Here is a 23753-nt window from a genome sequence, read left to right as displayed (position 1 = left end):
CACGTTCAATTCGCTCCCCGCTCTCCGGCAATGCCTCGCACAGAGGAAGCGCGCAGCTGAATTATCTGTGGAATGAACTAGAATGAATGAAAGAAGGCACATTCGCAGGAATCGCTCGGCAATCTACAGGAATTAGAAGAACCCAGCCTCGGAGGGAAGGTAGGGTGGAAGAAGATGAAGCACTGGAGATTACGCGGACGTGCCGCTTACTTTCCAGATGTCCGACTGCAGACTCACAAGCGGGGCGTCAGAGCCACCACACCAGTTCTCCGCTGTCTGTAAGATTTTCGAGAACTGGAAATTAACTTCACTCGTGGCCTCTAGGAGGCGTGCCTCGCTTACAAATGTGCTGGAATGAGGCTCCGGTATAGGTAGTCCTTAGGAGATAAATGAATGCTTTGAAATGTTCACGTTTTTAGAAATGCAAAGTACATTGAAACAATATCAAGCTTCAAAGCATCTACCCAGCCTGGACTAAACTGTGGCTGGCACTGACTTTATATCAGGACCTGTTCTAAGTGGTTTACATATCAACTCATTTTATTATCATAACCACATAAGGTAGGTTATTCCCCCCGACCCACCACCACTACCCGAGACAGAGTCTTGTTCTGTCTCCCAGGCTGGAGTGCAGTGGAGCGATCTCGGCTCACTGCAACCTCCGCCTCCGGGATTCAAGCGATTCTCCTGCCTCAGTCTCCCAAATAGCTGGGATTACAGGCGCCTGGCTAATTTTTGTATTTTTAGTAAAGACGGGGTTTCACCATGTTGGCAAGCTGGTCGCGAACTCCTGACCTCGTGATCCGCCCACCTCGGCCTCCCCAAGGTTATTATATTAAACGTATTTTCTAGATACGGAAACTGAAGAACAGAGAAGTTAAATGAAGTCAAAAGGACACATAATGTCAGAGCCATGTTCAAACCCAGAGAAACTCTCCAGGCCCCACTGTGCTAACGATCTCACTATACCAATTCCAGTAATATGACAGCAGAGCTTCACCTCATTTCTTCCTCTCTGTATTAAATACATAATACAAATACATAATACAAATACATCACGTGGTCCAAAGAAGACACCTGAAAGCATATAAACTGCCTGAAAAAACCTGCAGCAGAGACCATAAGAATATTTACATGAATATCTTATCTCTGGATAGCAAACAAATTTAAATATTATAAATTACAAAGAAAAAAGATATAAAGACTTGACCATAAAAAATATAAAATTATGCATGTAAAAAATTCACAGAAGTATTTTGCACTCATCCAACTAGAGAAAAGTCTACCAAAAGTATAACATCGAGAAGGTTAATGCCATCAGGATACAAAGAAGTTAACTCATTAGGAAAAAAATCCTAAGACACAAACAGAAAAATAGGACAAGAAGAAGAACAGGTAACTCATAGAAAAAATAACTAATGTTAAATATGAAAAATGTTTTTATCACTAGCAGCAAAGAAATTTTCTCCTGCAAAATTGTCAAGGATTTTATAATGAAACTACTCAGTGTTGCCAACTGTTTTGCTCCTCATTTAAACCCCTGAGGCTCTTCATGACTCCCATATGGTGTAGTTCTTTAAATAATTATAGCCCTCTACTACAGAAGTTCTTTATCTTTTGGAAGATCAAGATTAAGAACTTCTGTAGTAGAGGGATGTAATTAGGTCTATGAACCACTGGACAATGTGATGAAAGCTCTCTTCAGAAAAATGCACCTACACACACATCTATACTATTTCAAGAGGTTCAAGATCACCATATGTGGCTGGTTAAGAATTCCAGCACTACTAGGTTTTAAGCTTTCTTTGGATGAGCCCTTTTGTTCATCTCTGTGATCCCCAAAGTACTTGCTACAATATCTGCCCAATTAAAAGACGAAGTAGCCAGTGTCATTTCATGACCAGCTCAGAGAAAACTGGAAATATATGTTCATGCTTAACATACCAATATCTTACTATGTCACATAATAGCTGCCTTTTCATCATATTAAAAACTGATTTTAAGCCCCGGGGAACAAAATACCCTGTGTTGGTCAGCTATTCCAGCATTTTTATTGTTTCCTAATGCCACAGTTTTGGTCACTACCTCACTGTGAAGGGTGTTTTTCTGAATCCAGAGGCAATTGCAATATAAATCTGCATATCACGGTAGCAATAGTGCACAATAATGTTATACATTTCAGCAGCCACGTTCGGTAAATCACTGTGAGCTCTTTCATGTATTCACTTCATCTACAAAAAATTGATTGACACAATGCTCAGCCCTGGCAACCAAGATTCTTGTAAATACAGACATTGACCTCACAATCATGGGAAGGAAAACATACATAAACACGTAAGTTTTACTTCCACCGAACCATAGCATCTCAAAAACAGGGATGACTGTTTCATTCATTTCTGTGACCCCAGTGCCTGGCACTCCATGGGCCCTCAACAAATACTTATGAAACTGAATTGTTTTTGTTTTTTCTTTGGTTTTGTTTTTTGAGACGAAGTCTCGCTCTGTTGCCCAGGCTGGAGTGCAGTAGCACGATCTCGGCTCACTGCAACCTCCAACTCCTGGGTTCAGGCAATTCTCCTACCTCAGCCTCCCGAGTAGCTGGGATTACAGGCGCCTGCCACCATGCCCGGCTATTTTTTTGCTTTTTTAGTAGAGACAGGGTTTCACCACGTTGGCCAGGCTGGTCTCAAACTCCTGACCTCAGGTGATCCACCTGCCTCGGCCTCCCTAAGTGCTGGGATTATAGGCGTGAGCCACTGAGCCCAGCCCATACTGAATTGTTGAATACTGTGAGAGACACATGAAAAAAAACGCTGGGTTCAGCTTCCCATTAAACAGATGGTTTGAATCAAATGTGACTCCAACCTATAAAACTTCAAGTCCTCATCTGAAAACATTATACACATTCCTTCCAGAATGAGTTGGCTTCCTAGTTTAGCCTGTAATAAAGCACAGAGTACCTTCTCTGGCAGAATTTCCATGAATCATCACTGCTCAATTCAGTGCCTGCCCTGGGCATTACCCAGCTACAGACAGACTGCCCCACGTGGCATTCACCCTGAGATAACTCCTCCACAGCTCCAGAACTTCTATCCCAAAAAGTGTCACACTTACAGCTGAGAATTTAGTTGCCATGCTTGGTAAATCTAAGTGAGTGTTCATTCCTCTTCTGAGCGGGGTGTGTCGCCCTGAAAACCAAAGGCGTGGTAAGCTTCTTTACTAAGTAAGCATGCTGTAAACTCTAGATCCTACCAGCTGTGTTTGCCATGAAAAGCAGAGAACACGAGGTATTTCCAGCAAGATAGCTGACCCATAAAAGCTAATGCAGAGTTAGCCAACCTCTGGCCCTCCACCCTCCCCATTTCACTGCCTACCTCTGGGAGTTGGCTGGGAAACAACCTAAAGAAAGCACTTCATTCTCTCTCCATTTGCTTTAGATTGCTTTAGTAGTCAAAATCAAGGAGCAGGAGAACTGACAGAAAGCACATTCTTAAGGGTAGCACGGTGAAGAAACACTACCCTTCCATATATCAACATTATTTGGTGTGTTCCAGAAATAGTAATTAAACACTTACTAAGTGCCAGGCAACATTTTCTATGCTGGGGATATGAGAATGATGAGAGAGCCAAAAAATCCTGCTCTCATAAATCTTTTAATGGGGAAGAGAGACAATAAACAAGTTAAAGACATAAATAATTATGTTAGATAACAACTACTAAACAGAAAGAAATTAATCAGAAAAGAAGAATGTAAAGTTTTTCAAGGAAATAATGAAATTTTAGAAAAGATAGCCAGGAAAGGCTGGCTAAGAATGCGGCCATGAAACAGAGACCAGAAGAAAACTTGGGATTTAGTCATGTCTATCTTTAGGAGAATAGCATTTCAGGCAGATGGAAGGCTAATCTTAATTCATTAGTATTTAAGACATTACAATATTGGTACAAGAATAAAGTCATCAATCAATGGAACAGAAAAGAAAACCCAAACATGGTCCCACACCTATGAGGAAACTTAGTATATGACAGATCCACTGTACAAATCAATGGAAGAAAAAAATAGACAATTCTAAATGGTGCTGGGACAATTGGCTGTCTATAGGGAGGAAAAATGTATTCCCTACCTCCTACTATATAAAAAATCAATTCCAGATGATTTAAGAACTTGTATATGAAAGGCAAAATTTTAAGAATTTAAAACAAATATATAGACGGTCTTTATGGTCTTGATGGTCCAAAGAATTTATTTAACAAGACATTAAGAAAAAGCATAAGCAGTTCTGGAGATGGATAATGGTGATAGTTGCACAATAATGTGAACGTAGTTAATGCCACTGAACTGTACACTTACAAATGGTTAAAATGGTAAATTTTGTGTTATGTATATTTTAAACTTTTTTGTAAAAAACAAGCTAAAAAGAGAAAGATTGATCATTTTAACTACATTAAATTAAGAACTTAAGGGATTTTGCATGGGGAGGGAGTTTCTGTTCATTTGTTTTTTTAAGACAGGGTTTCCTGTTGCCCAGGCTGGAGTGCAGTGATGCTATCACTGCCCACTGCAGCCTCCACCTCCTGGGCTCAAGCGATCCTCCCAGCTGAGCCTCCCAAATAGCTAGGACTGCAGGCACATGCCACCAAGACTGGCTGATTTTTAAGTTTTTTTGTAGATATGGGGCTGCACTATGTTGCTCAGGCTGGTCTTGAACTTCTGGACTCAAGCAATCCTCCTGCCTCGGCCTCCCAAAGTGCTAAGATTACAGGCATAAGCCACCACACTTGACCTTTTTAAAAGTACATAGACCTTTTTAAAAGTACATAAAACTTTTTAAAGTACATAAATACACAGTTTTTTAGATATCCACAAATTGCGAGATGATCAAATTAACACAGGGTCATTGTTAGTATCAAGATAATAAGAAAAAAATAAAAAACAGTAGAAAAGCCCTCTCCCCTCTCCCCTCTCCCCTCTCCCCTCTCCCCTCTCCCCTCTCCCGTCTCCCCTTTCTACGGTCTCCCTCTCTTGCGGAGCCTGGACTGTACCGCCATGATCTCGGCTCGCTGCAACCTCCCTGCCTCGGGCTCCGGTGATTCTCCTGCCTCGGCCTGCCAGGCACGCGCCACCACTCCTGACTGGTTTTTTTATTTTTGGTGGAGACGGGGTTTCGCCGTGTTGACCGGGCTGGTCTCCAGCTCCTGGCCTCGGGTGATCTGCCCGCCTCCGCCTCCCGAGGTGCTGGGATTGCAGACGGAGTCTCGCTCACTCAGTGCTCAATGTTGCCCAGGCTGGAGTGCAGTGGCGTGATCTCGGCTCGCTACAACCTCCACCTCCCAGCCGCCTGCCTTGGCCTCCCTAAGTGCTAAGATTACAGCCTCTGCCCGCCCGTCACCCCGTCTAGGAAGTGAGGAGCGTCTCTGCCTGGCCGCCCATCGTCTGGGATGTGAGAAGCGCCTCTGCCCAGCCGCCATGTCTGGGAGGAAGTGAGGAGCGCCTCTGCCCAGCTGCCCCGAATGGGAAGTGAGGAGCACCTTTGCCTGGCTGCCCCCTCTGGGAAGTGAGGAGCGCCTCTGCCCCGCCGCCCAGTCTGGGAGGAAGTGAGGAGCGCCTCTGCCCGGTTGCCCTGAATGGGAAGTGAGGAGCGCCTCTGCCCGGCCGCCCTGTCTGGGAAGTGAGGAGCGCCTCTGCCTGGATGCCCCGTCTGGGAGGTGAGGAGCGCCTCTGCCCGGCCGCCCCATCTGGGAGGTGAGGAGCGCCTCTGCACAGCCGCCCTGACTGGGAGGTGAGGAGCGCCTCTGCACAGCTGCCCCGTCTGGGAGGTGAGGAGCGCCTCTGCCGGGCCACCCCGTCTGGCAGGTGAGGAGCGCCTCTACACGGCCGCCCCATCTGGGAGGTGAGGAGCACCTCTGCACAGCCGCCCTGACTGGGAGGTGAGGAGCGCCTCTGCCCGGCGGCCCCATCTGGGAGGTGAGGGGCGTCTCTGCCCGGCCGCCACCCCGTCTGGGAAGTGAGGGGCGCCTCTGCCCGGCCGCCACCCCATCTGGGAGGCAAGGGGTGTCTCTGCCCAGCCGCCCCGACTGGGAAGTGAGGGGCGCCTCTGCCCGGCCGCCCTTCGTCTGGGAGGTGGGGAGTGCCTCTGCCCGGCCGCCCCGTCTGGGAAGTGTACCCAACAGCTCTGAAGAGACAGCAATCATCGAGAACGGGCCATGATGACGATGGTGGTTTTGTCGAAAAGAAAAGGGAGAAATGCGGGGAAAAGAAAGAGAGATCAGATTGTTACTGTGTCTGTGTAGAAAGAAGTAGACATAGGAGACTCCATTTTGTTCTGTACTAAGAAAAATTCTTCTGCCTTGGGATGCTGTTAATCTATAACCTTACCCCCAACCCCCTGCTCTCTGAAACATGTGCTGTGTCAACTCAGGGTTAAATGGATTAAGGGCGGTGCAAGATGTGCTTTGTTAAACAGATGCTTGAAGGCAGCATGCTTGTTAAGAGTCATCACCACATTGTGGTTTTGATTTGCATTTCTCTGATGACCAGTGATGATGAGCATTTTTTCATGTGTTTTTTGGCTGCATAAATGTCTTCTTTTGAGAAGTGTCTGTTCATGTCCTTCACCCACTTTTTGATGGGGTTGTTTGTTTTTTTCTTGTAAATTTGTTTGAGTTCATTGTAGATTCTGGATATTAGCCCTTTGTCAGATGAGTAGGTTGCGAAAATTTTCTCCCATTTTGTAGGTTGCCTGTTCACTCTGATGGTAGTTTCTTTTGCTGTGCAGAAGCTCTTTAGTTTAATTAGATCCCATTTGTCAATTTTGTCTTTTGTTGCCATTGCTTTTGGTGTTTTGGACATGAAGTCCACAATGAGATACCATCTCACACCAGTTAGAATGGCAATCATTAAAATGTCAGGAAACAACAGGTGCTGGAGAGGATGTGGAGAAATAGGAACACTTTTACACAGTTGGTGGGACTGTAAACTAGTTCAACCATTGTGGAAGTCAGTTTGGCGATTCCTCAGGGATCTAGAACTAGAAATACCATTTGACCCAGCCATCCCATTACTGGGTATATACCCAAAGGACTATAAATCATGCTGCTATAAAGACACATGCACACGTATGTTTATTGCGGCATTACTCACAATAGCAAAGACTTGGAACCAACCCAAATGTCCAACAATGATAGACTGGATTAAGAAAATGTGTGATAGACTGGATTAAGAAAATGTGGCACATATACACCATGGAATACTATGCAGCCCTAAAAAATGATGAGTTCATGTCCTTTGTAGGGACATGGATGAAATTGGAAATCATCATTCTCAGTAAACTATCGCAAGAACAAAAAACCAAACACCGCATATTCTCACTCATAGGTGGGAATTGAACAATGAGATCACATGGACACAGGAAGGGGAATATCACACTCTGGGCACTGTGGTGGGGTGGGGGGAGGGGGGAGGGATAGCATTGGGAGATATACCTAATGCTAGATGACGAGTTAGTGGGTGCAGCGCACCAGCATGGCACATGTATACATATGTAACTAACCTGCACAATGTGCACATGTACCCTAAAACTTAAAGCATAATAAAAAAAAAAAAAGAGTCATCACCACTCCCTAATCTCAAGTACCCAGGGACACAAACAGGGCCGAAGGCCGCAGGGACCTCTGCCTAGGAAAACCAGAGACCTTTGTTCTCGTGTTTATTCGCTGATCTTCTCTCCACTATTATCCTATGACCCTGCCACATCCCCCTCTCTGAGAAACACCCAAGAATGATCAATAAATACTAAAACAAACAAACAAAAAACTGCACATTCTGCACATGTATCTCAGAACTTAAAGTAAAATAAAAAAAAGAAAAATAAAATAAAATAAAATAAACAGTAGAAAAGAGAAAGGGAACCTGAACAAGTATTTCACAATGAAGGAAATGTAAATGATAAATAAACATATGGAAATATGTTTAATTACATTAGTAATTGAAGAAATGCAAATTAAAATCACAATGAGATAATATTCTACAGGTGCCAGATGGACAAAAGTTTCAAAGTTTGAAAATATTGCGTGTTGACTAGGAACTCGTATACTATAGGTAAAACTGTTAATTGATACAACTACTTTGAAAAATGTGGCATTACCTGGTAAATTTGAAAACATATGACTCTTTATCCCACTATGTGATTCTAGTCTAGGTATATTCTCTAGAGAAAGTTTTGAGCATAGACATCAAAAAACATGAACAAGAACATTCGTGGCAATATCAAAATACTCAAACACTGGAAACCATCCATCATCAGAAATGGATAAACTGGGCCAGGCACAGTGGCTCACACCTGTAAACCCAACACTATGGTAGGCTGAGGAGGGTGGAACACTGGAGCCCAGGAGTTTGAGACCAGCCTGAGCAACACGGTGAAACCCTGCCTCTACAAAAAATACAAAAATTAGCCAGATATGGTGGCGCGAGCCTGTAGTCCCAGCTACTCTGGGGGCTGAGGTGGGAGAATCACCTGAGGCTGGGAGGCTGCCATGAGCCATGATCCTGCCACTGCACTCCTGCTGAGAGACACAGCAAGACCTTGTCTCTAAAAAAAAAAAAAGAGAAAAAAAGAAAAAGAAATAGATAAATAAATTCTGGTGTATTCATACAATGGAATTTTTTAAGTGAAAAATGAATGAACTACTACAATTACAGTAAGCATATCGACATGGATGAATCATATAAATATAATGTTAACTAAAAAAGCAAGTCATAGGACAATACTGTATATGCTGGATATTTTCCTTTTCCCACCCCATCACCTAAAACCACTCTAGCCCCCTCCCCTGCTCTGTGTTCTTAAATGAATGGACCATATAAACAGATTTCTGTGCTTTCTGCTTCCAGTTAGGTTAGGTCAATTAAAAGCCCCAAAAGGAAATAGGAAGAAGAGAAGAAAGTGAGATCAATGAATTTATCCCCTCCCTGCAAGGCCACCTGTGTCCCTCAACCTGTCATTGCTTCTCTCAAGGTGGCAACGGACTCTAAAGGACCCTCTCACTTTGGGTCTGGTAACAGCTCCTTTTCCTCTACCTTTCAGACCTAGAGACAGTAACATATTGACTTCGAGTAAGCCCTCATTAATTGCACTATCTATCCATTGTGGTTCCCTACTCCCACACCTTTGTAAATAATCTCTGCAAAAAAAACCATCCTTGGCCAGGCGCAGTGGCTCACGCCTGTAATCCCAGCACTTTGGGAGGCCAAGGCGGGCGGATCATGAGGCCAGATCGAGACCACGGTGAAACCCCATCTCTACTAAAAATACAAAAAATTAGCCAGGCGTGGTGGCGGGCGCCTATAGTCCCAGCTACTCAGGAGGCTGAGGCAGGAGAATGGCGTGAACCCGGGAGGCAGAGCTTGCAGTGAGCCGAGATTGTGCCACTGCACTCCAGCCTGGGCGACAGAGCAAGACTCCGTCTCCAAAAAAAAAAAACAAAAAAAACAAACAAACAAACAAAAAAAAACCATCCTTGAATTAGCATTTTTTTATTTTTTATTTTTTTATTTTGTTATTTTTTGAGACAGAATCTTGTTCTGTCACCCATACTGGAAAGACTGGAATGCAGTAACACAATCTTGATCTCGGCTCACTGCAACCTCTGCCTCCTGAGTTCAAGCGATTCTCCTGCCTCAGCTTCCCGAGTAGCTGGGACTACAGGCACATGCCACCATGCCAAACTAATTTTTGTATTTTTAGTAGAGAGAGTGTTTCACCATGTTGGCTAGGCTGGTCTCGAACTCCTGACCTCGTGATCCACCTGCCTTGGTCTCCCAAAGTGCTGGGATTACAGTCATGAGCCACTACGCCTGGCCAAATTAGCCTATTTTGAGTATGCCATCTGTTCCTTGTTGAACCATGACTGGTACTATTCAGCATTTTTATAAAAGTTTTTTTGAAAGTGGAATAATACATACTGGAGTACATACTGTCAGTGGGAAATGATCAAATTCAAGATAGTGGTTAACTCTGGGGAGAAGAAAGAAGATGCACAGGTGGGGACCTTTGGCCCTCTCTTTTCTCTCCCAATTGGACCCAAGACAGATCTAATATTGTAATAGAGGCTGAGGTTTCAGGACACAGACTGCTGATGGCTCAGTGGGGAAGTTTCCTCCACAGCAAATATACTTGTTAGGTCCCCTGACACTCCTGTGCATAGATCTGGGAAGGGAGCGAACCCTGACAATACAGTTCCTCTTCCTTATCTGTCTCCCTTGTCTCTGAATCTCTCTGGTGCCAGGATGCAAAGGTCCTTTTTACTGAGTCAGCACCCTCACCTAAATTCTTACCATAACTTGAGAGTGAATTTCGTCTTTTGTTGTAATGACACGGTCGGGAGTCACCTGAACCTCCCAGACAGAATTCATCCTACCTGGAGCTTCACAACATCCTAGATGCATCTGAGAGATGGTAGTGGGAAGCATTTGGATGCACTAGTCTGGCCCTCTCACTTGGGTACCATAGTTTGGAGCTGAATCTGGCCCTGGGATGGAAGGAAGAGACACACAGGATAGGAACCATATGGGGTTTAATCCAATATCTTTGCTTCAAGTTTATCCATATGGTAAGTGAGGTTAGTGGGGGTACGAAGTGAAATGAATCTCACCCTGAACATAGTATTCAGCAAAACTGTTCACTCTTGGGTGCTATCTATAGATACAGAGGACTAAAAAAGAGTGCAAGAAAAAAATCTGACCTTGGTTTAGCCATGGGGAAATAATTTTCAATACTGGTATTTATGAGCATCATTTATCATTTATGGATAATGACTCTATGACACACAGCTTTAGGCATTTCATTGCTGTGTGTCAGATTAACTTTTCGGCAGAACTTATTTTATTACAGTACTAATTATTCATGCCAGCTTAGAGCATCTGAAGATTATAAGAAATACCTATTTTTAGTAAGAACATAACACAATTCGGTGCCTAACAATTTAGTAGAATATCCCTGATTGTTCTTTCCCTATTTAAATTTAAGCTGGACTAAAATCTACTTGAAGATCCATCTACCCAGAATCATCTTATTTGTGTTTAAAAGAATTGATTTGAACAAAGGAGCCTAATAAAAGGATCTAAGTAACAAAGAAACTACTTTCAATTACAATTTCACTTTATGCTCTATAATTGATGGCACTTTTCAATGTTCTGTTCTAAAATGACGTAGTTATTTCACATGAATCCATCTCGATCCTGGCAACATCAGTTGCTCTCTGTTTGAGCTGAAACGATTCTGAATATTTCAGTTTTTAACATGAGACTGATTATTTGATCATGAGCTCCTTGAGACCAAGCAGACTATCTTGCCCATTTCTGCACCCCTGCCTCTACCATAGTCCCTGACATAGACCAGACACTCCAAAGCTGTCGGCTGAACTGAAATGAACTTCTCTGTACTTATCCCTAATTCCAGATAGGCTCACATACACTTTATGATGTAATCCTTCACAGAAGACGTGTTTTCACTCTAGATTTTGGCTTTCCCATTGAAATTCCTGATCACAATATTTTCTCTCAGTTGGCTGATTTTTGGAAACTGAAGTAGGTGTAAATATGATCCTGTTATAACGCCAAGATTGAATTCCAACTTGATTAGCTGATAATCACATCCAAAAGTTCACATTCTCAGTAAGAAAACAGTATTAACATTTCAGAAAGTGGAAATTAGAGAATAATAATAAATCTTCCTTTCTCTGACTAATCAATACTTGAAGATCAATGTTGAGAGCTATCTTGAGTACAGAGAGGAAAGGGACTTTCCTGATGCATGTGGAATTACTTCATCTGCATTTTCTTCTCTTTGAGCAACAACATATAATCTATCACTTAGGGACCAAGTAGTAAAAACTTTATCTTTCTATAGGGAACATGATTTTTTCCTATGAGGTTAATTATTTTAGGGTCAGTGCCCTAGGAGTAGTCGAGTATGTACTTGGGACTCCACCCTAGACTTCTCATCTACTTCTACTTCTCACCTAGGCATCTCACCTACTACTTTCTTTCCAGAGGTCTCTGCCCCACAATGCCCCAGGGAACGGCCCCAAATCAAATGCTTCAGTTTCTTTCAGAGGGAAGGGGTCCTTTCCCTTCCCCACTCAACATCTCCTCCTCCTCACCTAACCCACACACAGAACCAGGCCACACAAGCAACTCTTAGAACCAAGGTCAGTCTTCCCCAGAGTACAGTTATGAAGCAATTATGTTGTTTTGTGCTTTCTCCAGTGGAATGGCAGGAGCAGCTGTTTTTCTAGAAACTCTGATTAACGACCTTCACTGTGGGAATTTTCTGTCTGCGTGTAGAGTTAATCCAATCTTTTTTATTGTCTAGTAAGTCCAGATCTTTCCAATTATATTTGTTTCATAATAATACAGTATTGGCACTTGTAAAGCATGCTATAGTTTTCAAAGCAATTTCATTTGTATGATTTAACCCAGGATTTCTGCAACCAATTGATTCTCTGGGGTCCCTTCATTTTATTATAATTTCCTTTTTATTCTTTCCATTTTTTTCCATCCATTTTTATAAGTTTCATAAAAAGCATATCCTGGGTTGTCTGGATGACTGTGTTATTTTCAAATTGTACCATATGCCAGCCTTTCATGTGACCCCAATGGGATTGGTGACACATATGAGCATCTGAAATGACACAGCTTGGCTTAAAATGTACTGGTAAGCATAGATAGCTAGCTGATCAAAGACCGTGGGTTATAAAGTAAAAATATCAACCATCATCCTGCATCATTATTGCTTTCAATTTGGATGTTTTTCCCCCAACAATTATAAAGACAGAAGTAGGCGGGGTGCAAAGACTCAGGCCTGTAATCTCAGCACTTTGGGAGGCCTAGGCAGGCAGACCACTTGAGGTCAGGAGTTCGAGACCAGCCTGGCCACCATGGTGAAACCCCATCTTTACTAAAAATACAAAAACAGAAACAAACAAACAAACAAAACTAGCTGGGCATGGTGGCGGGTGCCTGTAGTCACAGCTACTTGGGAGGCTGAGGCAGGAGAATCATTTGAACCAGGGAGGCAGAGGTTGCAGTGAGCCGAGATGGTGCCACCGCACTCCAGCCTGGGCAACAGAGGGAGACTTCATCTCAAAAAAAGTAATTAATTAATTAATTAATTGAAAAGACATAAGTGAGGCTGCCCTGGTTATCCAGCCAGTGCTTTACTGGTATCACAAGTGGAAGTATTGTTCTGATTCTGTCTCTGTATGTGCCAAATTACAACAGTATGCAAGTAGTATCTATTAAAATAAATATACAATGAAGGATTTTCCAGTCAGATTTTCTCTCTTGCATTTTGGAGTGAACAATTAAATTGGCCCACCAATAAATTGTAGTGGATAAAAACAAAATCATTTTTAAAATATAAATAAATATGATGACAGTGATTCACATGATAATCTATTGCACTCAAAAAAAATCATGTAAAAAAATAAGTGACTAAATCTTCCTATCATTAACCTCAACATATGCTCTTCAATTTCAGCAAAGCATCATCTAGCAAATTAATGTTGTCAATTTTAATTATATTAGTTTTTATCATTTGGCTTGTGTTTAATATGTAAATGTATTTGGCTTTTATGTGGCTATCTTAGCTATAAATGTATACAAACTTAGCTTTTATGTGGACATATTAGCTATAAACATAGAAAAACAGCAATAACAATGACATAAAAATCATATACATCAACTCTGGGTATTCTAATAATCTAAATATTTTCTTCCTTTTAAGGGCTTTTTTACATTGCATTACTCAAGTTTGAGAATTACAAGTCTATTCCTAAAATAGGTTAATAGGAAATCTTTTGATTTATAATGCAACTCATAGGATAAATGCACCTGCAGTAACTTAAAATGGTTTTTGACAATTTTAGAAATCTTAGAAAACTATCTTCCTTAAAAAATCAGTTATTACTTTCTGCTTCAACAGTCATTTTATTTGAATAATGGACTCTTATGACTGAGTTCTTTCCAGAATGCACTGGCTTAGGGAGAGAAGTATTAGGCCTTTCGAGTGTTTATTCTGTGGAAGATAAACAACATTGTTATATAAGGCACTCTTCCAAATAGCTTAAGGTTGTTTAGAACATCCATTAACCCTAAGGGAGTTACAAAATATTAAGGGAGAAAAATATGCTTTAGTAGTTATGCCTTTGAGAGGCTAGAGGCTAAATACATAAAATGTCTTAGTGATGACATTTTATATATTTATTTCTTAACCATAAGTGGATAACCACATAATTTTCTTATATTTGTTGGACACCTAATTTTTAATGTACAATTTAAGACTCAACAACCCAGCACTCAATTAAACCCATGGAAAAGTGCTGGGGAAAACACTGAAAAGTCAAAAATGCCTTCCAATGATTCAAGTATGTACTTAAATGCAGCACTTAAAGAGTCAAGAGTTAAATAACTTGGAATGACTCTATCTATCTCTCCATCCATATTCTAACTTTTATATATTTTTTCAAATGTAACTCTGCTCAAAAACTAAATTAATAACAAAATTACTTAGCAGATATTAATATTTAAAATGTGTTTCTTTTCCTAAAATATTTTATATTTTCAGCATAAAAGGCACTGGTGAGGCAGTATTTCATATTTGGGGGCTCAAATTTGGAAGTGAAACAGTTTAAATTGGAAAGCAAGAATTTTGTGACCCTTAAGAGTGAGACTGAAAGTTCTGTCTTAGCTTTTGGCCTCGCAGCCAGTAAATAGGAATGTCTTCTGAAGTGCCTATCCTGAATAGGTGCCATGGAGAAAGCAAAGAAAAGCAGAACCAGAGTTACATCACATTCAGTCTGAACTCATTCTTGACTTCAACACTCATAGAATTAATAATCTGCAGGTTTATTGTTAGGTATATTTCTCCCATTCTTTTTCTGTTGTTGTTATTGAAACAGAGTCTTGCCCTGTCGCCCAGGCTAGAGTGCAGTAGAACAATCTTGGCTTACTGCAACCTCAACCTCCCAGCTTCAAGTGATTCTCACGCTCAGCCACCAGCCACCAAGTAGCTAGCATTACAGGCATGCACCACCATGCCTTGCTAATTCGTTTTTTGTGTGCGTGTGTATTTTTGGTAGAGATGGGGTTTCACCATGTTGGCCAGGCTGGTCTCAAACTCCTGACCTCAAGTGATCCGCCTGCCTTGGCCTCCCAAAGTGCTGAGATTACAGGCGTGAGCCACTGCACCCAGACTCTCCTATTCTTTTGTTTGTTTGTTTGTTTTTGAGATGGAATTTTGCGCTTGCTGCCCAGGCTGGAGTGCAATGGTGTGATCTCGGCTCACCGCAACCTCCGCCGCCTGGGTTCAAGCAATTCTTCTGCCGCAGCCTACCGAGTAACTGGGATTACAGGCATGGGCCACCACGCCCGGCTAATTTTGTATTTTTAATAGAGATGGGGTTTCTCCATGTTGGTCACGCTGGTCTCAAACTCCCGACCTCAGGTGATCTACCCACCGTGACCTCCCAAAGTCCTGGGATAACAGGCATAACCCACCACACCCAGCCGACTCTCCCATTCTTAAGACTACCATACTTGACTATGATTTGAGCTCAGGGCCAACCTGGGTTTCAGCTCTGACTGACAACAGTCTTTCAAGAGGTAGGAAGGATAATAAAAGAAGAAAAAAGGTCCTATCCACACTAGGTACGGAAGCAGTGGTATCCTGTTCTTAGGACAGTCAGATCTTACTTCTGTTTTTACAACAAAGACCTTTAAGCAAAAATAAATAAATAGCCCTAAAGCATCATGTGTTTGAAATCAGTTACCTGTTTCTCCAAAATCTCCTTCTCTCACAGCAACATTACTCTTAGGATGGAAAATTTAACTGGCAACTTTCCCTATCCCTTTTTGGTAAGAGGGAAACCTTTTGAATCAAGATACTTTAATAAAGAAATAAAGGTACTTCTTGGTCCGCCTGCCTCGGCCTCCCAAAGTGCTGGGATTACAGGTGTGAACCACTGCACCCAGCCGGGGACTGTTGTTTCTAAAGGCCAAACCAGAACTACGCTAGTAGAGAAAATAGCAACCCAAGTTTAAACTATGATTTATTAAAGAAAAATTAATGTCTAACTTTGAAAAATGTGGTCATTTAAGTCAATTAATAAAGAAGCCAACAGCCTCATCATTCTTACCTATGGGAAGATTGAGTTCAAACTAGAAGGCACACGGTAAACCATACTCAAGGGTCTGGAGCCCATCCACTACCCGATTTTCAGATCCCTCAACATGTACACATGCGTGCACACACACACGCACATACACACACACGAGCTCACACAGGCACATGAGACAGGACAGCAATGAACAGCAAGTATCCTTGCCCACTCAGAGCTGAAGCCCAGGGTGTTTATTCTATTCTAGATCTGCTCTCATGCAGAGGAGCTGAAGGTTCTCAAGAGGGGCTAAAGTTCCTGGACTAAGATACTTGAAGCCCCAGGTGCTTCTGAGGACAGAGGGAGTATAAGGTGCAGATGCAACTATAAGGGCTGGAAAGCCAAGTCCAAAATGGACAATGCATCTGCAGGCCTTGGCTTCTGATGCAGGGAAAGTCCAAGAGGGCTTAAACTTCAACACTTGTCCCTCCCATGTTGTAAGTTATTTTTGAAATTACCCTTAGCCTTCAGTAAATAATTTCATATAGATGTATAGAGTAAACACAGTGATGAAAAGTTGGGGGGTCCCATGGGAGGGTGTCTGCTCCATTTCTCTCTCCCCAGGTTTTAGCAGACAAAGAACATCAATCCTTCTGTGGATTTGCCAAGTGGTGCTTGGCAAAAGAAAGAGACTCATATGCTAAACCACCACCTCCACTGCCTGCAGAATAAATTAAACCCCTCTGCCCCTGAGGAGCACCTCCATTTATGTATTTATTATTCCAGCAAGGTTCTGCTACTTTAAAGACACACCCTCAACTTAGGTAAAATCACTGAACAGTAAATCAGAAAATGTAAGAGAAAAGAAGTGGAAAATAGATTCTCAGCTCTCCTCTCTGTATCCAAATATGAATATCCTGGCTCATCTGTCTCCTATATCTCCTCACTTTAATTAACTCCAAAATAATCAGGCTCAATTCTTCATTGGTTTCAAAATGAGTATCTGTCCATTGATTCATTTAACAAAAAATTGTTGGATGCCGAGCATGGGGTGGACTGGAAAAGAAGGCAAGATTGGATACAAGGAGCTCAGGAAGTTATCACTTCGGACATTTTAGTCCAGGACAATTCCTAAATGCTGACCCTAGAACCATTGATGGCATAGGGTCAGTCTGCTTAAAAGGAGAAAAAGAAAGAACCATGGGTATAGAAATGTAACACAATGCAAGCTTGGGAAAGACCTTTTTTCTGAGAATATGTCCTTTTTTTGTTAAAATGTCCTTTCTTTTATTAATATGAAATGGTATAGTAAGGAGATTTTTTTTTTATTTTATCAAGTTGAAAATTCTATCAGTTAATCAAACTTTTTAGTTTCATAAAATCATAAAATTTGGAAACCACTCATCGAGATAATACACATTAAAGCCCCAAATAAACCTTAGCATTTCATAATAGATTATAGTTTATAAAGGGCATGTGCATTATCTTACTGGACTCCTACCTTCCCCTCAAACACACACACATACACACAGAAAAAGAGAGAGAGAGAGACAGAGAGAAAGAGAGAGAGAAATTCAGGCACAGAGAGAATCGTCCACAGTAGTAGGGCTAGTAAGTACAGAGGAAAGATGAAACCTGAGGCCTTTAGATTTGAATCCTAGTGTAAGAAATAGTGTGAAGTTATAATTGGCAGGGCTTGGTGACAGATGGAATAAGGGAGAATAGGGTGGGGGAGGCAGGAAAAGCAAGGCGGGCAGAGAGGAGAATGCAGAATCAAAATGATTCAGATTTTGTTTCTTTTAGGTTTGGTTTTCTGCTATAACTGCTTCATTCTAAAATGCATTTTCTTTATGTTATTTTAAATTATGTAGCAGCACATTCTTTTGGGTTTAACAGTCGTATTACACAAATGAAAATAAATTAGTAAGATAGCAATTTTTATTATTTAAAGGAAGAAAATCCTCCTCATAATATGGAGGGAGAGGGGAATGAAGGGGAATCCACCACTTTATATGAGGGTCCAATTTTGTAGCTGTTAAAATTTTGCTCTCCATTGTGACATGCAACCCCCTTCATTTCTGCCCCGAGCCCTGCTTCCCAGGGCCATCCCCCGAAGGCCCCACCTGTGCCCAGCCTTCCCAAGCTTCCACTCCTCATCTCTTTGTTCTCGTCATTCCCTCAGCACAGTGTACCAGTCTGCGAATTGATGTTTTTTTTAAAAAAACTAATTTCTAAAGTTTGTTTTTTGTTGTTGTTTTGTTTTGTTTTGAGACAGAGTCTCACCCTGTGGTCCAGGATGGAGTGCAATGGCGCAATCTTGGCTCACTGCAACCTCCACCTCCCGGGTTCAAGCAATTCTCCTGCCTGAGCCTCCCGAGTAGCTGGGACTACAGGCGCCCGCCACCATGCCCGGTTAATTTTTTGTATCTTTAGTAGAGACGGGGTTTCGCCACATTGGCCCTGCTGGTCTCGAACTCCTGACCTCTTGATCTGCCCACCTCGGCCTCCCAAAGTGCTGGGACCACAGGCATGAGCCACGGCACCAGACCAAATGTCTAAAGTTTTTATTACTCTTCACTTCAGAATAATTTCAGGTGTATAAAAAGTGAGAAGTAACATCAAAAATTACCTGTCGACCTTCAGCTATCCCCAAAGACATTGTCCCACTGATGTCTTTTTTTCTGATCCATGATCCCGCATTGCATTTAGTCGTCATGGTTTCTTAGTCTCCTTTATCTGGGATAGTTCTTGAGCCTTGCTTTGTCTTTCATGTCCCTGCTATTTTTGAAGATTACTAGTCAGTTATTCTGTAGACTGCCTATGTTTCCTCATGATTAAATTCAGACTGTGCATTTTTGGCAGAATTATGTCCTCCCAAGAGAAGATGTTGTGCCTTTCTCAGTACATGTATTAGGAGACATATGGTGCTGGAACATCTCACTACTGGTAATGATAACTTCTGTCATTTGGTTAAGATGCTATCTGCTAGGTTTCTCCACTGAAAAGTTTCTATTTTTCCGTTTATAATCTGTGACTATCTTGAGGGGACATATTCAAGGCTATGTAAATATCTTGTTTCTCATCATGTGTTAGCATGATGTTAGTAGCCATTAGTGATTCTTGATTGAAACAATTATTAATGTGATGTTTGCCAAATGATATTTTTCTATTTCCTTTTTTTTAGACAGAGTCTTGCTCTGTCACCCAGGCTGAAGAGCAGTAACACGATGTTGATCTCGGCTCACTGCAACATTCACCTCCCAGGTTCAAGCGATTCTCCTGCCTCAGCCTCCCGAGTAGCTGGGATTACAGGCACCCGCCACCATGCCCGGCTAATTTTTGTATTTTTAGTGGAGGCAGGGTTTCGCCATGTTAGCCAGGCTGGTCTCAAACTCCTGACCTCAAGTGATCCACCCGCCTCAACCTCCCAAAGTGCTGGGATTACAGGCGTGAGCCACTGCACTCGATATTTTTCTATTTCCATCACTTCTTCTGTATTTGTGAATTAGAATTCTACTGTTAAAAAAAAGAGAGCATGTTCCCCTCCTCCACCACTTATTTATTTATTATTTATTCAATTGTATCAGTGAACTCATGGAAACTTATTTTATTCTATAGAGTATGGTCCATTACTCTCTTTATATATTATTTTGTTTAAATTATGCCCAATTTTACCACTGGGAGTTCCCTCAGGTGGCTCCTGTATCCTCTCAACATGTCCCCATCTGTTTTTGAGCACCTTCTTACTTCTCAACACCACACAATGTTACAGACCCATCTTTTACATTTCTTTCCCCTACCCTGATATCAAGCACTTTCCAAAGAGCCCTGGTTCTTTTTAATGAGAGAATGATATTTAGAAATAAGACCTGGTTGCTAGGCATGCTCGTTGGTACAGTGGTGTTCATTCCAGGCCCTCTCTGCATACAGATGTAGGAAACATATCCTAAGTATGCACAGACACGCACACACCACCACCACTACTGCCCCCCTACCACCACCCTACCACCACCACCATCCACTACCACCACCACCAAACCCTGCTACCACCACCATCATCACACCACCCTACCACCCTCTATATATATACATACAATTTACAGTTTAATTTGTAGTTCAAATTAATAGCTTATATATCACAAGATTCATTCTACCCTTCTCCCTTTCCTTTTATTTATTCATTTTTGACTTCTTTCTCCAACAGTGAGATCCCTGGCTCTCAGGAATTATTTACAGACCTTCTTTGTCTTTTAAAATCTAAATTAGTTTGCTCAATCCTATAATATATATATAAAGTAGATGCAGAATTGCCATTTCATACCCCTGTGAAAAATAAACTTACTAGCTAAAGTACAATATTTGTATATAATTCTTTGTATACAGTTCTAGTTATGTGCATTTCTACTTGTGCACAGCTTTTTGTCTTTTAGCCATACAGCATGTAGTGAAAATATTATTTTCCAGAGTTATTGAGATTTGTTCTTTTTCTTCTCCACACCCTTCAGTGCGGTTGTTATTCATTTGTAATATGGTTAGGTTCATTTGTTATAGTTAGTATTCCATTTCAGGTCCCCTCTCCCCACCCATCCTGTTGGTTTTATTTATTGAATGTATGAAACACTGATATGGTTATAAATGTCACAAAATGGTTGTGACTATGGTTATAAAAGTCACAAAAATGCCATTCCCCCCTCATCCCTTCTATCCTATTCCCATTCCTCCATTCTTTTCATCCAGACTTAGAGGTTATTTTAATCTGGGTGTTGGGAAGGATGGTTTTTGCTCTTAGATATATGTTGTAGAACTGAGGAAGAAATGGAAGATTTGTAGGAAGAAGATGACACATTCAATTTTGTAAATGAGTTAAGGTGCCTGTGTAGCTGTTCATGCGGAGATAAGCATCAGGCAATTGGTAATTAAGATTTGGCACTCAGGAGGGATTTAAAACAAGGAGTAAAACAGGCCCTCCTTTAGTACCTGGGAAATTTGTATTTTCTATCACCTCCGTACATTTTATTTCTATTTCTCTAAAATCAGTCTGTTTTTAAGAACAAAGCTAAAAATTATGGTTCTAATTCATTAAACCACAACATGCTGTCAAGCAAATATACAAGCTGCCTTTTTTCATACCAAATATTTCCTTTGGCAGGAGAGAGATTTAGGACTCTTTCCATAGAATCAATGTAGATTGATTCACTCCAAAATAAACCAGTGGTTTGCTACTAGTTAAACATCTAAGTACTGGAGCAGATATTCCCAATCAAATTTTTTTTTTTTATAAAATTCAATTCATGCTGTTAAGAGATAATTTTATGTCAGTATGTAGAAGTATTTAATATGTAGAAGTCATTATTGGCATCAAAAATGTTGGCAGCATTTTGTCACATCAGCTGGGGTGGAGAAAAACAACTCTTGAATGGATGACTTTTTGGGTGAAGTTTTTTAAAACAAAAAAAGAGGTTTCTTGTTCTGATTCTAGAAGTAACATATCCTTATTATGAAAAATAAAGTTGGTATCAAAAATGTTACAAAGTACAGCTGGGCGTGGTGGCTAACGCCTGTAATTCCAGCATTTTGGGACGCTGAAGTCAGAAGTTGGAGACAAGCCTGGCCAACATGGTGAAACCCCTTCTCTGCTAAAAATACAAAAATTAGTTAGGCGTGGCAGCACGCCTGTAGTCCCAGCTACTGGGGAGGCTGAGGCAGGAGAACTGCTTGAAATCCGGGAGGTGGAGGTTGCAATGAGCTGAGATCGTGCCACTGCACTCCAGACTGGGTGACAGAGTGAGACTGTGTCTCAAAAAATAAAAAAGTCATAAAATGAGTAAAAAATGGCAATATTATGTCACTTAAAAATAACTACTATGAACACTTTTGTATTTTTCTCCATGTACTTTTTTCAATCAATATACATAAATGCTTAAAGTATATTTACATGTGTATGTATACATTTATATATGTGCTTAAATAAATGTACATACACATATATGTTATGTATGTATATATTTATACATATACTTATTTAAATACATATATATACACATACTTATACATAAATTTATGTATAAATATATACATGCACTTGTAATCATACTATATATACTGCTTTTGTTCTGTTTTGGTTTGGTTTTGGGTTTTCTTATTTTTTTTGCAGATGGAGTCTCGCTCTGTTGCCCAGGCTGGAGTGCAGTAGCATGATCTCGGCTCACTGCAACCTCCACCTCCTGGGTTCAAGCGATTCTCCTGCCTTAACCACCTGAGTAGCTGGGATTACAGGTGTGTACCATCACACCCGGCTAATTTTTTGTATTTTTAGTAGAGATGGGGTTTCACCATGTTGGCCAGGCTGGTCTCAAACTCCTGGCCTCACGTGATCCACCCACCTACGCCTCCCAAAGTGCTGAGAATACAGGCATGAGCCACCACGCCTGGCCTATATAAAGTGTTTGGAATCTACTTTTGTTCATTTCATGACATATTGTGGACCCCCTGCCATATCAATAAATACAGCACTACATCATCATTTTTTATAGTTCCATAGTATTCCATTGCATGACTATACCATAATATATTTAACTAATTTCTAATTATAAGACATTAAACTATGTCTAGATTTTCATTATCACAAACTACATTGCAAGAAATACCTTTTTTCTTTTTTTTTAATTATACTTTTAAGTTGTAGGGTGCATGTGCACAACATGCAGGTTTGTTAAATAGGTATACATGTGCCATGTTGGTTTGCTGCACCCATCAACTTGTCATTTACATATCCCTCCCCCAGACCCCCACCCCCCAACAGGCCCCAGTGTGTGACATTCCCCACCCTGTGTCCATTTGTTCTCATTGTTCAATTCCCACCTATGACTGGGAACATGTGGTGTTAGGTTTTCTGTCCTTTTGATAGTTTGCTGAGAATGATGGTTTCCAGCTTCACCCATGTCGCTGCAAAGGACATGAACTCATCCCTTTTTATGGCTGCATAGTATTCCATGGTGTATATGTGCCACATTTTCTTAATCCAGTCTATCATTGATGGACATGTGGGTTAGTTCCAAGTCTTTGCTAGTGTGAATAGTGCCACAATAAATATACGTGTGAATGTGTCTTTATATTAGAATGATTTATAATCCTTTGGGTATATACCCAGTAATGGGATGGCTGGGTCAAGTCGTATTTCTAGTTCTAGATCCTTGAGGAATTGCCACACCGTCTTCCACAATGGTTGAACTAATTTACACTCCCACCAACAGTGTAAAAGCATTCCTATTTCTCCACATCCTCTGCAGCATCTATTGTTTCCTGACTTTTTCATGATTGCCATTCTAACAGGCATGAGATGGTATCTCACTGTGGTTTTGATTTGCATTTCTCTAATGAGCAGTGATGATGAGTATTTCTTCATATGTCTGTTGCCTGCATAAATGTCTTCTTTTGAGAAGTGTCTGTTCATATCCTTTGCCCACGTTTTGATGGGGTTGTTTTTTTCTTGTAAATTTGTTTAAGTTCTTTGTAAATTCTGGATATTAGCCCTTTGTCGGATGGGTAGATTGCAAAAATTTTCTCCCATTCTGTAGGTTGCCTGTTCACTCTGATGA

The 23753-nt window shown here is 41.2% G+C and overlaps 1 protein-coding gene across 7 annotated transcripts in view; it reads right to left on the bottom strand.

The window, feature by feature from the left end:
• The window catches only part of PRIM2 (DNA primase subunit 2), a 424713-nt gene that overhangs the window by 329180 nt on the left and 71780 nt on the right, over nucleotides 1-23753 (bottom strand). The window contains exons 1-2 of one of the 7 annotated variants that reach the window (XM_055391888.1): nucleotides 5041-5210; nucleotides 3115-3188 (exon numbers count right to left, since the gene is read on the bottom strand). The exons of 1 other annotated variant lie outside the window; for it this stretch is intronic. The gene's annotated coding sequence lies outside the window, so the exon portion shown is untranslated. Of the gene's footprint in view, nucleotides 1-210; nucleotides 378-2581; nucleotides 2775-3114; nucleotides 3189-3374; nucleotides 3466-3575; nucleotides 3878-5040; nucleotides 5291-23753 lie in introns of those variants that run through there. 5 more of the 7 variants (XM_055391889.1, XM_055391890.1, XM_055391887.1 and 2 more) reach the window with 5 other exon arrangements.

The sequence above is a fragment of the Gorilla gorilla genome, chromosome 5 (assembly GCF_029281585.2).
Source record: "Gorilla gorilla gorilla isolate KB3781 chromosome 5, NHGRI_mGorGor1-v2.1_pri, whole genome shotgun sequence".
NCBI classification, from domain to species: domain Eukaryota; kingdom Metazoa; phylum Chordata; class Mammalia; order Primates; family Hominidae; genus Gorilla; species Gorilla gorilla.
This window is presented reverse-complemented; position numbering and strand designations above follow the sequence as displayed.